Genomic DNA, 15,377 nt, shown 5'->3' on the forward strand with positions numbered 1-15,377 from the left:
AACGAACCAATGAACAGACACATGCAATTATCAATAGCTAACCTGATCTTTCCATTCTCTATGATAAAACTCAATCGGAAGACCCTCAACGTTATTCCGAAAGATCATTATGGGCGACACCCAGGACCTGATTTTGTCCAAAAGCGGAAGCATCCCACGATTAGCCGCATCGTGGGATGCATCTCACAGAAAAAGCAACTCCAGTCTGCACATGAGTTGCTCCATGCATACACAACCTGATGGAGAACATGAGAGTGGAGGTTTTGCTCCTTGAGCGGTCAGATCTCTACATCCGTGAAATGGCGTTCCTTGGCGGCAACACGGCAACTACCACATGGGTGTATAACCAGATTTCCATTCTAGCTTGGGGCGAGCGTGCAGAGAAGGGACATCTGCTTCTGATAGATCTCTTGCAGCCAGCAGTGGGGTGGGTGAAAGTGTCAATACTAATGATGACAGCTGCGGACAGAAAACAGTGGGCAGTGCACTGTACGCATTAAGGCGCACGGAAACTTGCAGTGGCATATGGTAGCAAATTTGGATGCAGCAGCCATCCGCAGTTGTAAGTCGGGGCTTTGCGTCCAACTTACAATCAACCACAGCTGTAATCGGGACTATGCGTCCGACTTACAATCAGGCCCATACTGTGCTAATCAGATTGAAAGGTTGCAAATTAGCTGATAAGATTTTACTGACACGGTTACAGAAACACTCTGTTTAGTAAATGTATATGTTTTGGTAAGAGTTTACAACTAGAATTAACCAGAGCTATCTGCAAATATGTTCACTTTTCATGCAAGGAAACAATTATCAGATGTGAGAATATACTGACTGACCCTGGGTCATGTGATGTGCTGAATAATTCACATGCCATTCATTCAGACTACCAGGAATGCTGGCATAAAACCTTCAGGCAATACTAAAAATGTTTATCTAGATTCTTCTGACAAGAACCTAAAGTGTTTTTTCTTCCAACAGTAGCATTTTGCATTGTAAAGAAAAAGCTAAGGATGCACAGCCATTTAGTTCAGACCAGGCGTGTAACAGCGTATTTGCACATGGTGTAACAATCGCTGAATTGTGCGGTCTGTCTCAAATTTATTTGATCCTTCTGTATCTGTGTTAAATGCAAAATATAGATCTTCATATATATATATATATATATATATATACTGTATATATACATACAAAAGTGCGGCACTCACAGGTCCTTTTGAAAGAAGATTACCAGCCAATGCTGTGTCAGTTTTCAAACTATATATATATATTTTTAATTTTTTTTTCAATAAAATGCTCAGTGCAATATATGGATTTTATTCATCACGGGAACCGTATGTAATGGCATAATTATATTTTAGCAGATTGATTAGTAAATGTAAATTTAAACATCTGCAATAGACTGGAAAGAGAGAGAATTCCTCTTTCCACCTTATCATTTAAAATTAATTTATGCACCAAAACTTTCTGAACAAAAGACAAAAATGCCCAGACACAGAAGTCAATTTTTGTTCACAAATAAGAGCTTATAATGTTTATTATCATTACCATACCTCAACACTTTTTTCAATAAAGTTTATTTATCCAAAAATATCATTACCAATAGTTGATAGTGAAGAATTTTGGACCTTAGAATGCAGGAAATTAGAAATGTATGTAGAGGCCCATGGAACCCAAGCACCAAATGCATATTTCCACATGAGTGATATCTCTGTGAAATTTTGTCCATGTCACGTTTTGCGGTAAGAGAGATGATACAATATTTCAGGGGACATGCTGCACTGTACACATTTTTCTAAATTTATTGCCAATGAATAGAGACAGGATGACAACAGTTCATTAATTCCGTTTGGTCTTTTTGGTGTAGGACTGGGAACATTTAAGGTCATACTCAGTCACAGAAATATGAAAATTTCATATCCAAATGTGGAAAAAGCTGTCAATTTTGCAGAATGTTTTTGAAATTTTGTAACAGTTAAAACAATTTTTTATAGTGAGAAGGATGGTGCTTGTACCTTCATGCACGATAGCACCGAGAGAAACCCCCAAAAGCCTCGAAGGGCGATCCTTCATGTGTAAAATCAATGCAGACCCGGGAAACAATCACCCTCCCCCATTTTCACATGTTCCCTGAATACTGACTTGGCTTCACACCACTACAAAGAGCTTTAATACGCAATTAGCAACCACTTTAGGGGTAACTAACAAAATTACAAGTCAAGTTACAGTATGTTTATCCTTGGTGTGGGTGAGAATAAAATGGTACCTCTCTTGTAATTAAGTAGATCTGACAACATTTTATAGTGTTTATTTTATTTGTTTGAATTAATGAGGTTAAGGGCCATAGTCAATTAGGTGCGAAAATCGCGTTTGTCCAAAAGCGATGACAGATGCTAAATATTTGAACATAAGTGTGTATCGTGCTATCCAATTCCCAAGTGTTTGCATGAACAGTTCAAAAGTTTTCACCATATCAGAGAAGGTGAAAAAAAAGGGCAAAATACCTATTTTAGGCTAAAAATGTGGGGACTTGGTTCAGAACCTTTGGACACCCCCCTAATCACTAATTAGGCACAAATATTTTTTTTATGGAACCTAATTTCCCCTAATAATGACATGTCATTTTTGGGGTGAAAATGTCAAAAAAGTTGGAAAATAGGTTTAAAGTAGGGGTGAGCGGGTTCGGATTTCTGAAATCCGAACCCCCCCGAGCCCCCCCGATCCGAGTCCGATCCGAGTCAGGCTCGACTTTTCCCGCCTGACTCGGATTCTGAAATCGAGGCAAAACGTCATCTTCCCGCCTTCCGAGTCTCGCGGGTTTTGGATCCTATATAAGGTACCCACGTCGGCGCCATTTTCTCACTCGGCTGTGGACAGTGAAGAGGGAGGGTGGGAGTTAGGGCTGTGTAGTGTAGTGTAGTGTAGTGCTGCTGTTGTCCACTACTTCAAAGTCCATAGGGGCTGGCTGTGTTGTGCTGTGCTGCTGTTGTTAATAGGGGCTGTGTCCACTACTTCAAAGTCCATAGGGGCTGGCTGGACTGTGTTGTGCAGTCAGTTCTCCATAGGGGCTGTGTCCACTCCAAAGTCCTGTGCAGTGTCCCAGTCCTAAAGAGGTGCTGTAGTGTTGTCCAGGGGGTGCTCTGTCCATCAGGGGTGCTCCCCCCAAGTGCTAAAAAAATAATATATTTTCTGTGTTTGTGAATTGTGTGCGCAGTAGCCGCACGTGCATCAACAAAGTAGTGCCAAGCGTGCGCCTGTGTCATAAGTAAAGGGCCGGCTGGCTTGACCGTTAAAGGGTGCTGTAACCCCCGAAAGTACACTCCAGTCCAAACCAAAAAAAAATTATTTTCTGTGTTTGTGAATTGTGTGCGCAGTAGCCGCACGTGCATCAACAAAGTAGTGCCAAGCGTGCGCCTGTGTCATAAGTAAAGGGCCGGCTGGCTTGACCGTTAAGGGTGCTGTAACCCCCGAAAGTACACTCCAGTCCAAACCAAAAAAAAAATTATTTTCTGTGTTTGTGAATTGTGTGCGCAGTAGCCGCACGTGCATCAACAAAGTAGTGCCAAGCGTGCGCCTGTGTCATAAGTAAAGGGCCGGCTGGCTTGACCGTTAAGGGTGCTGTAACCCCCGAAAGTACACTCCAGTCCAAACCAAAAAAAAAATTATTTTCTGTGTTTGTGAATTGTGTGCGCAGTAGCCGCACGTGCATCAACAAAGTAGTGCCAAGCGTGCGCCTGTGTCATAAGTAAAGGGCCGGCTGGCTTGACCGTTAAGGGTGCTGTAACCCCCGAAAGTACACTCCAGTCCAAACCAAAAAAAAAATTATTTTCTGTGTTTGTGAATTGTGTGCGCAGTAGCCGCACGTGCATCAACAAAGTAGTGCCAAGCGTGCGCCTGTGTAATAAGTAAAGGGCCGGCTGGCTTGACCGTTAAAGGGTGCTGTAACCCCCAAAGTACACTCCAGTCCAAACCAAAAAAAAAATTATTTTCTGTGTTTGTGAATTGTGTGCGCAGTAGCCGCATGTGCATCAACAAAGTAGTGCCAAGCGTGCGCCTGTGTCATAAGTAAAGGGCCAGCTGGCTTGACCGTTAAAGGGTGCTGTAACCCCCAAAGTACACTCCAGTCCAAACCAAAAAAAAAATTATTTTCTGTGTTTGTGAATTGTGTGCGCAGTAGCCGCACGTGCATCAACAAAGTAGTGCCAAGCGTGCGCCTGTGTCATAAGTAAAGGGCCGGCTGGCTTGACCGTTAAAGGGTGCTGTAACCCCCGAAAGTACACTCCAGTCCAAACCAAAAAAAAAATTATTTTCTGTGTTTGTGAATTGTGTGCGCAGTAGCCGCACGTGCATCAACAAAGTAGTGCCAAGCGTGCGCCTGTGTCATAAGTAAAGGGCCGGCTGGCTTGACCGTTAAAGGGTGCTGTAACCCCCAAAGTACACTCCAGTCCAAACCAAAAAAAAAATTATTTTCTGTGTTTGTGAATTGTGTGCGCAGTAGCCGCACGTGCATCAACAAAGTAGTGCCAAGTGTGCGCCTGTGTCATAAGTAAAGGGCCGGCTGGCTTGACCGTTAAAGGGTGCTGTAACCCCCGAAAGTACACTCCAGTCCAAACCAAAAAAAAAATTATTTTCTGTGTTTGTGAATTGTGTGCGCAGTAGCCGCACGTGCATCAACAAAGTAGTGCCAAGCGTGCGCCTGTGTCATAAGTAAAGGGCCGGCTGGCTTGACCGTTAAAGGGTTCTGTAACCCCCAAAGTACACTCCAAACCAAAAAAATATATATTTTCTGTGTTTGTGACTTGTGTGCACTGTGGCTGCACGTGCATCAACAAAGGAGCAGCGCCAAGCGTGCGCCTGTGTCCCATAAGTAAAGAGCCGGCTGGCTCATTTCTTAAAGGGTGGTGTAACCCACAAAGTGCACTACTCTCCAGCAAAAATAAAAAAATATTTTCTGTGTTTGTGTGCGCTTTAGCCGCACGTATATATATCAATATAACATAAATGGAGGACCAAACTTTCTCTGATAAAAATAAAATAGGGAAAGATCAAGAACCACTTCCTACTAGTGCTGTTGCTGCTGCTGGGAGTTGTTCATCATCCCAGAGAGGAAGTAGGAACATCACTACTTTTACTAAACAATTGACCCTCCAACAGTCCCTAGCGATGAGGATGAAGTACGACAGCAGTCATCCTGAAGCAAAACGTATAACTGAGGCCTTGACTGCTATGTTGGTGTTAGACGTGCGTCCGGTATCCGACATTAGTGCAGTGGGATTTAGACAATTGATGGAGGTAGTGTGTCCTCGGTTCCAAATCCCGTCTAGATTCCACCTGCATCCTCAAAGCAGCAGCGACAAGCGTGCGTCTGTCTGTTAAAGGGTGGTGACACCCTCAAAGTGTGCTACACAAACAATTAAAATATTGTTCTTTTTTTTTCTGTCTTTGTGAAATGTGTGGGCTGTAGCCGCACCTGCATCCTTAAAGCAGCAGCGACAAGCGTGCGTCTGTCTGTTAAATGGTGGTGACACCCTCAAAGTGTGCTACACAAACAATTAAAATATTGTTCTTTTTTTTTCTGTCTTTGTGAATTGTGTGGGCTGTAGCCGCACTTGCATCCTCAAAGCAGCAGCGACAAGCGTGCGTCTGTCTGTTAAAGGGTGTTGTAACTCTCAAAGTGCTCCAAAAAATCAAAAAATTTTTTTTAATGTGTTTGTGACTTGTGTGCGATGTAGCCACACTTGCATCCTCAAAGCAGCAGCGACAAGCGTGCGTCTGTCTGTTAAAGGGTGGTGACACCCTCAAAGTGTGCTACACAAACAATAAAAATATTCTTCTTCTTTTTTCTGTCTTTGTGAATTGTGTGGGCTGTAGCCGCACCTGCATCCTTAAAGCAGCAGCGACAAGCGTGCGTCTGTCTGTTAAAGGGTGGTGTAACTCACGAAGTGCTCCAAAAAATAAAAAACTATTTTTTTAATGTGTTTGTGACTTGTGTGCGATGTAGCCGCACTTGCATCCTCAAAGCAGCAGCGACAAGCGTGCGTCTGTCTGTTAAAGGGTGGTGACACCCTCAAAGTGTGCTACACAAACAATTAAAATATTCTTCTTTTTTCTGTCTTTGTGAATTGTGTGGGCTGTAGCCGCACCTGCATCCTTAAAGCAGCAGCGACAAGCGTGCGTCTGTCTGTTAAAGGGTGGTGACACCCTCAAAGTGTGCTACACAAACAATTAAAATATTGTTCTTTTTTCTGTCTTTGTGAATTGTGTGGGCTGTAGCCGCACCTGCATCCTTAAAGCAGCTGCGACAAGCGTGCGTCTGTCTGTTAAAGGGTGGTGACACCCTCAAAGTGTGCTACACAAACAATTAAAATATTGTTCTTTTTTTTTCGGTCTTTGTGAAATGTGTGGGCTGTAGCCGCACCTGCATCCTTAAAGCAGCAGCGACAAGCGTGCGTCTGTCTGTTAAAGGGTGGTGACACCCTCAAAGTGTGCTACACAAACAATAAAAATATTCTTCTTCTTTTATCTGTCTATGTGAATTGTGTGGGCTGTAGCCGCACCTGCATCCTTAAAGCAGCAGCGACAAGCGTGCGTCTGTCTGTTAAAGGGTGGTGACACCCTCAAAGTGTTCTACACAAACAATTAAAATATTGTTCTTTTTTTTCGGTCTTTGTGAAATGTGTGGGCTGTAGCCGCACCTGCATCCTTAAAGCAGCAGCGACAAGCGTGCGTCTGTCTGTTAAAGGGTGGTGTAACTCTCAAAGTGCTCCAAAAAATAAAAAACTATTTTTTTTATGTGTTTGTGACTTGTGTGCGATGTAGCCGCACTTGCATCCTCAAAGCAGCAGCGACAAGCGTGCGTCTGTCTGTTAAAGGGTGGTGACACCCTCAAAGTGTGCTACACAAACAATAAAAATATTCTTCTTTTTTCTGTCTTTGTGAATTGTGTGGGCTGTAGCCGCACCTGCATCCTTAAAGCAGCAGCGACAAGCGTGCGTCTGTCTGTTAAAGGGTGGTGACACCCTCAAAGTGTGCTACACAAACAATTAAAATATTGTTTTTTTTTTCGGTCTTTGTGAAATGTGTGGGCTGTAGCCGCACCTGCATCCTCAAAGCAGCAGCGACAAGCGTGCGTCTGTCTGTTAAAGGGTGGTGACACCCTCAAAGTGTGCTACACAAACAATAAAAATATTCTTCTTTTTTCTGTCTTTGTGAATTGTGTGGGCTGTAGCCGCACCTGCATCCTTAAAGCAGCAGCGACAAGCGTGCGTCTGTCTGTTAAAGGGTGGTGACACCCTCAAAGTGTGCTACACAAACAATTAAAATATTGTTTTTTTTTTCGGTCTTTGTGAAATGTGTGGGCTGTAGCCGCACCTGCATCCTTAAAGCAGCAGCGACAAGCGTGCGTCTGTCTGTTAAAGGGTGGTGACACCCTCAAAGTGTGCTACACAAAGAATAAAAATATTCTTCTTCTTTTTTCTGTCTTTGTGAATTGTGTGGGCTGTAGCCGCACTTGCATCCTCAAAGCAGCAGCGACAAGCGTGCGTCTGTCTGTTAGAGGGTGGTGTAACCCTCAAAGTGTGCTCCACAAACAATAAAAATATTCTTTTTTTTTTTCTGTCTTTGTGAATTGTGTGGGCTGTAGCCGCACTTGAATCCTCAAAGCAGCAGCGACAAGCGTGCGTCTGTCTGTTAAAGGATTACATCGGTGACAGCATCCAAGTAGGCATGTCAGACAGTCCGTACCTGTACTGGCAGGAAAAAGAAGCAATTTGGAGGTCCCTGTACAAACTGGCTCTATTTTACCTGAGTTGCCCCCCCTCCAGTGTGTACTCCGAAAGAGTGTTTAGTGCAGCCGGGAACCTTGTTAGCGAAAGGCGTAGGAGGTTGCTTCCACAAAATGTGGAGAAGATGATGTTCATAAAATGAATGATCAACTCTTCCAGGGAGACCAGCCTCCAGAACGTACAGAGGGACCTGTGGTTCCAGCAGGGACGAATTAATACTCTGTGAGAATGAGGATGTACATAACACTGAAGAGGGTGAGGAATCTGTGGATGAGGAGGATGAGGACGACTTCTTGCCTCCGTAGAGCCAGTTTGTGCAGGGACAGATTAATTGCCAGCTTGTTTTGTGGGGGCCCAAACGAACCAATCATTTCAGCCACAGTTGTGTGGCAGACCCTGGCGCTGAAATGATTGGTTTGTTAAAGTGTGCATGTCCTGTTTATACAACATAAGGGTGGGTGGGAGGGCCCAAGGACAATTCCATCTTGCACCTCTTTTTTTTCTTTGCATTATGTACAGTTTGGGGCCTAGTTTTTCAATGCCATCCTGTCTGCCACTGCAGTTTCACGCCTAGATGGGTCACGTGTTTGTGCCGCCCACTCGTGTCGCTTAGCATAGTCATCCAGCTACCTCGGTGCAACCTTTTGGACATAAAAACACTATTGTGAGGTGTGAGGTATTCAGAATAGACTGGAAATGAGTGGAAATTAAGGTTATTGAGGTTAATAATAGCATAGGAGCAGAAAAACCTACAAATTCTGTGATTTTAGCTGTTTTTATGCTTTTTTTCAAAAAAATACAGATCCAAAACACAAAACCCAGAACACAAAACACGGAAGGGTGGTTTTGGCAAAACCAATCCAGATCCAAAACACGAAGAAAGATCCAGATCCAAAACCAAAACACAAAACACGAAAAGTGGCCGGTGCACACCCCTAGTTTAAAGTAATGGGTCAAGTATTTTTTTTGTGGGGGGGGGGGCTGTATGGATGGGACAGGTGTTTTAAACATTGCCGGTAGCTGCTGCAGGTGTATTTTTTTTAAAAGTGCACTTTAAAGACACAAAAATATACTAGCACCAATATTAATAAACCTCCAATTTCACTGTAATTATTTTCTTCAAAAAATACTGTTTTTTTAATAAATTTTCAACACTTATGCAAATATGCATATAAAAGCCATTTCACACAGTTTAAGAACCCACAATTCTTTTATTAGAGCTATTAATACAGTTCTATATTGATTTCCTATGTCAGTTAGGTTTTTTATGGGGTACAGACAGATTTCCCCAAAATGTGCTGTACTTTTTGCTAGTTTCGCCATGCGCAATTATCGCGCAAATACGTGTTTTGCAATTGGATAGGGCAAAAAACGGGAGCGTGCATTGGGAAAATACGTGAAAAGAAAGCACTAAAACTGGCGATATGAACAAAAACTTCTACGACGAACAGGTTGCGTTTTATTGCGGCTAATTGAATACCACCCTAAGTTTTCTATGAAACCAACCTCCCACCAGCTTCAGCAATTCATTCGAAGACAAACTTAAAAGGTTTCTTCATCCTCCTTTTTCGTCATCGTATTTGACAGGAATAAGACCATTTATCATTTCAAAATACGGCAACTTGTGTTTTTCCAACCGAGCTTATCATGCTTGCAGGACTAGAATATACTGTATCCAATCAGAGCATTACAACTTCTGCAGGACTAGATCAATCTGTAACCAATCGGAGCAATAGAAGATTCATAGAACTAGACCAATCTGTTGCCAATCAGTGAGTAATGCTGGCCACACACATAGCAATATATTACCCGATTTGGACGATTCCGACACATTGGAACGTCAGATTGTGTAAAATATGGCCAATTTGTGAGTAAATCGTGAGTCCCCACTCACGATCACGATGCGATGCACGTCCCCACTGGTCGCACATCGCATCTTCAGATCTGTAGGGCAGTAGGGCAGATCTGACAATCTAGGATACGATGCACTGTGAAAGTCTGTATGCAGGAGAGATCGTATGAAGATTGGACACCAAATTGTGTGCAGATCGTGTGCAGAGCTGCCGGGGAGAGTTTCAAGGGAAATCGTACACAAATCGTACACATCGACTGATCGTGTGCAGATCGCCATGTGTGTGGCCACCTTTAGACCAATTTATAGCCAATAAAAGCATTAGGACATTTACAGCACTAAGTGAACCTGTAACCAATCAGAGCATTACAACAGTTACAGCCAACTACATAAGAAGTCAATGAACCTATCAGTTTGTTTGTAGACCGCGTGGAAAAAAACAAAGCACCGGGAGGAAATCCATTACAACATAGCGGAGAAGAACACACAAACTCTGAACTGACAGACCCTTGGTTTAGTTTGAGGCCATGGTCCCAGCGCTAAAATGTAACATGCTATCCCAGTGATAGGCAATCTGATTCTCATCAGGGGCCACATAGACGACCTCCTAACTTTCAAAAGGGCCTCACATTACCCTTAATCTCAGTAATAACTTAATACAATACATTAACCAGCAATACATTAATCAGCGGGTATTTTAAACAAGTCTTACAAGCTACTGTGGGGGAGATGTACCTTGTCTTGGAGAGTGATAAAGTACCAACCAATCAGCTCCTGTCATTTTTCAAGCACAGCCTGTAAAGTGACAGTTAGGAGCTGATTGGTTGGTACTTTATCTCCATCCACTGTATCACTCTCCAAAGCTTAGTACTTATCCCCCACATGTATAACAAAGAAATCTGACAACACAGCAAGAAGGAGTTAGAGCCTCGGGTGAATGCTCGGAGGGCCACACATTGCCCATCATTATGCTATTATCCTAGAGGAAGTGAATCGAAAAGAAAAAATCTCGCCCGTCCAACTTGTTTTATGCCTTTCTAGCTTGACGCTGCCCCGCAGCACTAACACTGCTGCAATTTTCTGTTTTTGTGCTTCGGGGTTAGATTTTGTGATTTTTTTCCCCCCCCTCCTCTGTACAATGTACATGACATCAACACTCGCCATATTAAATCATCTCCAGTGTAATTCAGAAAGCAAGGCACCTGGATGTCAAGCGATTTGTCTGAGGTCCGACACAGGGAGCAAAAAAATGCATAAATCCTAAATCATTATGTCCCCGCTCTCTAATCAGAATTGCTAATAGAGGAACTGTTGACTATATGACTCATAATGCTAGAAGGACACTGTATATGAATATTAACTGGACATTTGTCCAGGATTTCAATGTCTTTATTCAAGACACATAGGAGAGGACTGGGGAAAAACAAACTAATATTTGGCCAATATTGAAGCTTTTTGCAATGAGAGACGGATTATTAAAGTAGAAGTGTAAAATATACCTTCTTTATACAGTTATTTTCTTATCCTTTTATTTTTCTATAAATATTCCAAACATATGGTCATCCTGGACAGTGACTCTTATTAAAGGGGATTCCTTCCACAACAAGCATATAAATACATTAGGATAAAATAGGCCATATCAGCGCTGTGCTCAGTCACAACCGCTCACCCCATGCTCTCGTTTAAAGCAACAATCCATATAGAATTTTTTAATTAAATACCAGGTACCTTATAAGCAAACATCTGATCAGCCATCTGCAAATCGTGATCTCTTCTTTTTTTAAATCTCTCTGGAGAGGAGACCGCACACACGCACACACAGACATATATGATGGCATAGGATGATAGGAGGCATATGAGCAATAGCACAAATCAGATTGAGCTCTGCGGACAGATACAAAGCCTCGTTGAACACTACATCATGTGCCATGTGACTGTGGTTGCCATGGTAGTCACATACAATTGCAGATATTCTAAAAATTGTCAGTTAAGAAATGGTATATAGCAATAATCTTTTTAAAACCTGCCACAGTGATTGATGATAAAAAAAAATGCACCTCATTCTCTCTAATGGAAAGCCCTACTAAACCAAGAAGCATACTTGCCTACTTTTGAAACATCATGTCAGGGAGATTGCGAAGGCAGTACCGATGAGCGTGGCGGTAAGTGGACGTGTACTGCTACATCTGAGAGGCATGTCATAAAATGGTTAGTGTACATCTCCGATTGCGCCTGTCAGCGCCAGTGCAAGTCCCATACTGCACATGTACAGTACTGGTCCTGCATGTTCGCACTCAGAGCAGTGACTGACAGTCTGCTGCCATTTGGGGACGGGGCACAAAACAAAGGCGTGTCGTCGCCACTGGGGGTGGTGGGAAGAGGCTAGGATCCCTGTCAGTTCACAGAGATTTCCTGGCCTCTTTCCCTCATCTGCGATGGCCGGCCTGTGACCTCATGGTCACGCTGTACCACACAGATGATCCAATGCTGCGTCCATGGACGCAGGTCAGATCATTAATGCATGACGCCTCCTGCCGCATTAACATAAATGCAAGGACGGAATTACAAAGCTGCTTACGTGCTACTCTGCAATTCCGTCATCTACTGTATCATCCCCTCGGTTCGCATTTTTGATGGAAACCCTCAATGTCCCACATGCTACATCTGCCTCCTCGCCATTGAGGAAATGGTTCAAATGGCAGAAATTCACCACTGACAGCGAAGGGGCAGATTTATTGTTCAGGGATTCCTCTTCATTCATTAGAAATATTGTTGCATATATCCTATGTTTCTATATTTGGAGTTATTGTTTTAAATGTTTTGCTTCCTTTTCATTATGTAAATTCAGGACCAGAACTAGGGGTGTGCGTGCGATACCGCCAAACAGACTGGAACGGCACCCCACAGCCAGAATTGCTGCTGCAACGCCACCTGGAGCATCTTTTGTATGTGCTCACTGCAGTTCTTACAGCCCCCTAGAGCTTCCTTAGGATGCAGCGGGCAGTGCTGTAATTCCCGGCGCTGCTGGCCCCGCCATCTCTGCGTAATGTCATGTGCTCAGGGGGCATTGCCGTCACAGGGCGCAGAAAAACCCTGTTGCGGTGCTGTTTATGGTTATTGTTCTTTGTCATGCTTTGTGACATTTATTCATTCTGTTCTTTCCCTTACCTCTTATGTTTCAAGTTATCCCCTGTAAAAAAAAAAACAATAAAAACTTTTGATGGAAAATCTGTCCTGTTAGCGTTTTCCTGCTAATTTTAGGTGAACAGAGAAAGTGTTTTTGTTATTTTAAACAGGCTGTATTTGCTTGGAAACAGAACCAGGCATGGATGTTGTCGATCCAGAATGATGAATAGCAGCGTGCCTTTATTATAGGGCATAGGATAGCCAGCAAATCCAGACTGCTCATTTCCTTGCAGTGAAAACACAATTATGATACAATAGATCTTTCTAGCACTGTACTTAAAAGCTATAGATTAATTGAGACCTACAGATCTTCAGGCAATTGGGGGCTTTCCCAGCGGCACCCCTGTATTTGCTAAAGGGGAACACGACTTTTCTTTTCAAGAATCACAAAACTCACATTTTTTTCTGTTAAACAATATCATTTATCAAAACTTTTCTTGCTGGATCAATATATAAACCAAGGGCCTAACCCAGGGGTCTTCAAACTTGGCCCTCCAGCTGCTGTGGAACTACACATCCCAGGCACTGCCACCTTTTTGATATAACAGCATGCTAAAACTATGTGCAGTGCATGCTGGGATATGTAGTTCCACAGCATCTGGAGGGCCAAGTTTGAAGACCCCTGGCCTAACCTGAGTCGGACCCAAGTAGGAAAGTGTACGGATCTTGCGGATTGCAGCATAATGCGGATTCACAAAAGAAAGGAATTGGCAACTGTGGATCAGACATACACTAAATGGCTTGATCTTTCTGTTGATGGACCACACTTTCAGTGAAGTGAGTGTTTCTGGGTGGTACCTGGGTGGAGACCATGCGACCGCAAGAAACAGCCCCATTTCATGGGAGTGTCATGGGAGTGTTGTGAGTGGGTAACCCGACTTCCATTCAGATGGACATCAAGACCACACCCTTAAATGTGCAAACTCCACCCATTTCCAACCCCCAAAGTTTTGACCGTCCAGTCAAATCCCTTATTGTGGGCATGTATGGACCTGGACCGGTGGGGACGGGTTGGGTATGAAATACCGGCAGTCGGGATGCAACTTGTCAAATACCAATAGGGCATCCCGATGCTCAGTATTCCGACCGAGGCTCTGTGAGTATGCTAACCCTCCTCCCTTCTTCTTCTAACCTCTACATCCTAACCTTCCCAATCCATCCTAACCCAAAACCTCCCCGTTAGTGCCTAAACCTACAACAACCCTCCCCCCTTAGTGCCTAACCCTAACCCCCCCCTCAGTGGTGCCTAAACCTAACCCTCCCGGTCCGTAGCCTAACCCTAACCCCCCCCCCACGTAGCCTAACCCTAACCCCCTAGTGGTGCCTAAACCTAACTCCCTCCCACCGTGGTTAACACCTAACCCCCCTCCCTATACTTACTTTTGGGATACCTGCTGCCGGGATTCCGGCGTCGGCATCTGAACTGGTGTCGGTATTCCGGCGCCAGTGTTCTGTTCCAGGTTGAGATTCCTAGCACCAGGATTTCAACAGCCGCCATCCCGGTGGGGGCATGTCAATTTTGCCCTGATGTTTATTCAGGATTACATAATGTTAGATTATATTATCCATTAAGGACATGCCTGTCATTACATAGGAAGCATTACGTCCACAGGTGACATATTAAGGGAAGATTATGATCCTATAGTTTGCATGTTTAGGATTATTTAGAGTGAAATAAGATTTTAGGAATAATGGGCCCTGAATTTCATAAAAGCCCTGGACAGAACTAAATTATTTTCTCCCTCTACGGCTTTTTTCATTTAAAAGAAAACAACCTTTAATTATATCACTGAATGCAACTCACAGAGCACGGAACAATATTTTGTACCTGAGACTAGCTGTGTGCTAATTACTGTGTTATAATGAGAATTCTTTTGATGAATTGCGAAGGCAGGTATTCCATCTCAGAAATCTACAAATACAGCCGGCACAGGCAACAGCAACATTTGTCAGGAGAGCATTCAGCTCTTACTGATCACATGAATTAAAGGATGACCTCCTCCTAATTTGGTTTTATTAATGGTAATGGTCACAGAACACAAGCTGTTCCACTTACAACGCCAATGACATTACTCATTTGTTACCCCCAACTTTCTCTCCCCTGATAAAGACTTCTTTAGCTTTGCCATTAGTAAGGTATATAAATATGCTAACACAATAAAACATTTTATAGAGTACCCATTAAGGTTATAGGGGGAGATTTATCGAACCTTCTAAAGAGGACAAGTGGAGATGTAGCCATTGGCAACCAATCAGCTTATACTGTAGCTATCACTTATTAAGTACATTTTATATAATGATAAGTAGAAGTTTAAAAAGATAAGTAGAAGCTGGTTTCTACGGCACATTCTCTACCTGTTCTTTTTGGAAAGTTTGATACATCTCTCTTCTCCAAAACACACACCTACTACTGATATACTACCACACCACTTAAACACTATTAGTAATACTACCATCTTACCTCCACATTACAGTAATACTACCATCCCAAACCTATATTAAATACCCACACCCTATAGCAATAACAGCAACACTACAGCAATATACCTCCATCAAAT

At 43.1% G+C, this 15,377-nt stretch overlaps 1 protein-coding gene across 1 annotated transcript in view; it reads right to left on the bottom strand.

Moving 5' to 3' along the window:
• The window catches only part of ABTB3 (ankyrin repeat and BTB domain containing 3), a 346,709-nt gene that overhangs the window by 298,145 nt on the left and 33,187 nt on the right, over positions 1 to 15,377 (bottom strand). The gene's annotated exons all lie outside the window — the stretch shown is intronic.

The sequence above is a fragment of the Taudactylus pleione genome, unplaced genomic scaffold (assembly GCF_031769625.1).
Source record: "Taudactylus pleione unplaced genomic scaffold, aTauple2 ptg000225l, whole genome shotgun sequence".
NCBI lineage: Eukaryota > Metazoa > Chordata > Amphibia > Anura > Myobatrachidae > Taudactylus > Taudactylus pleione.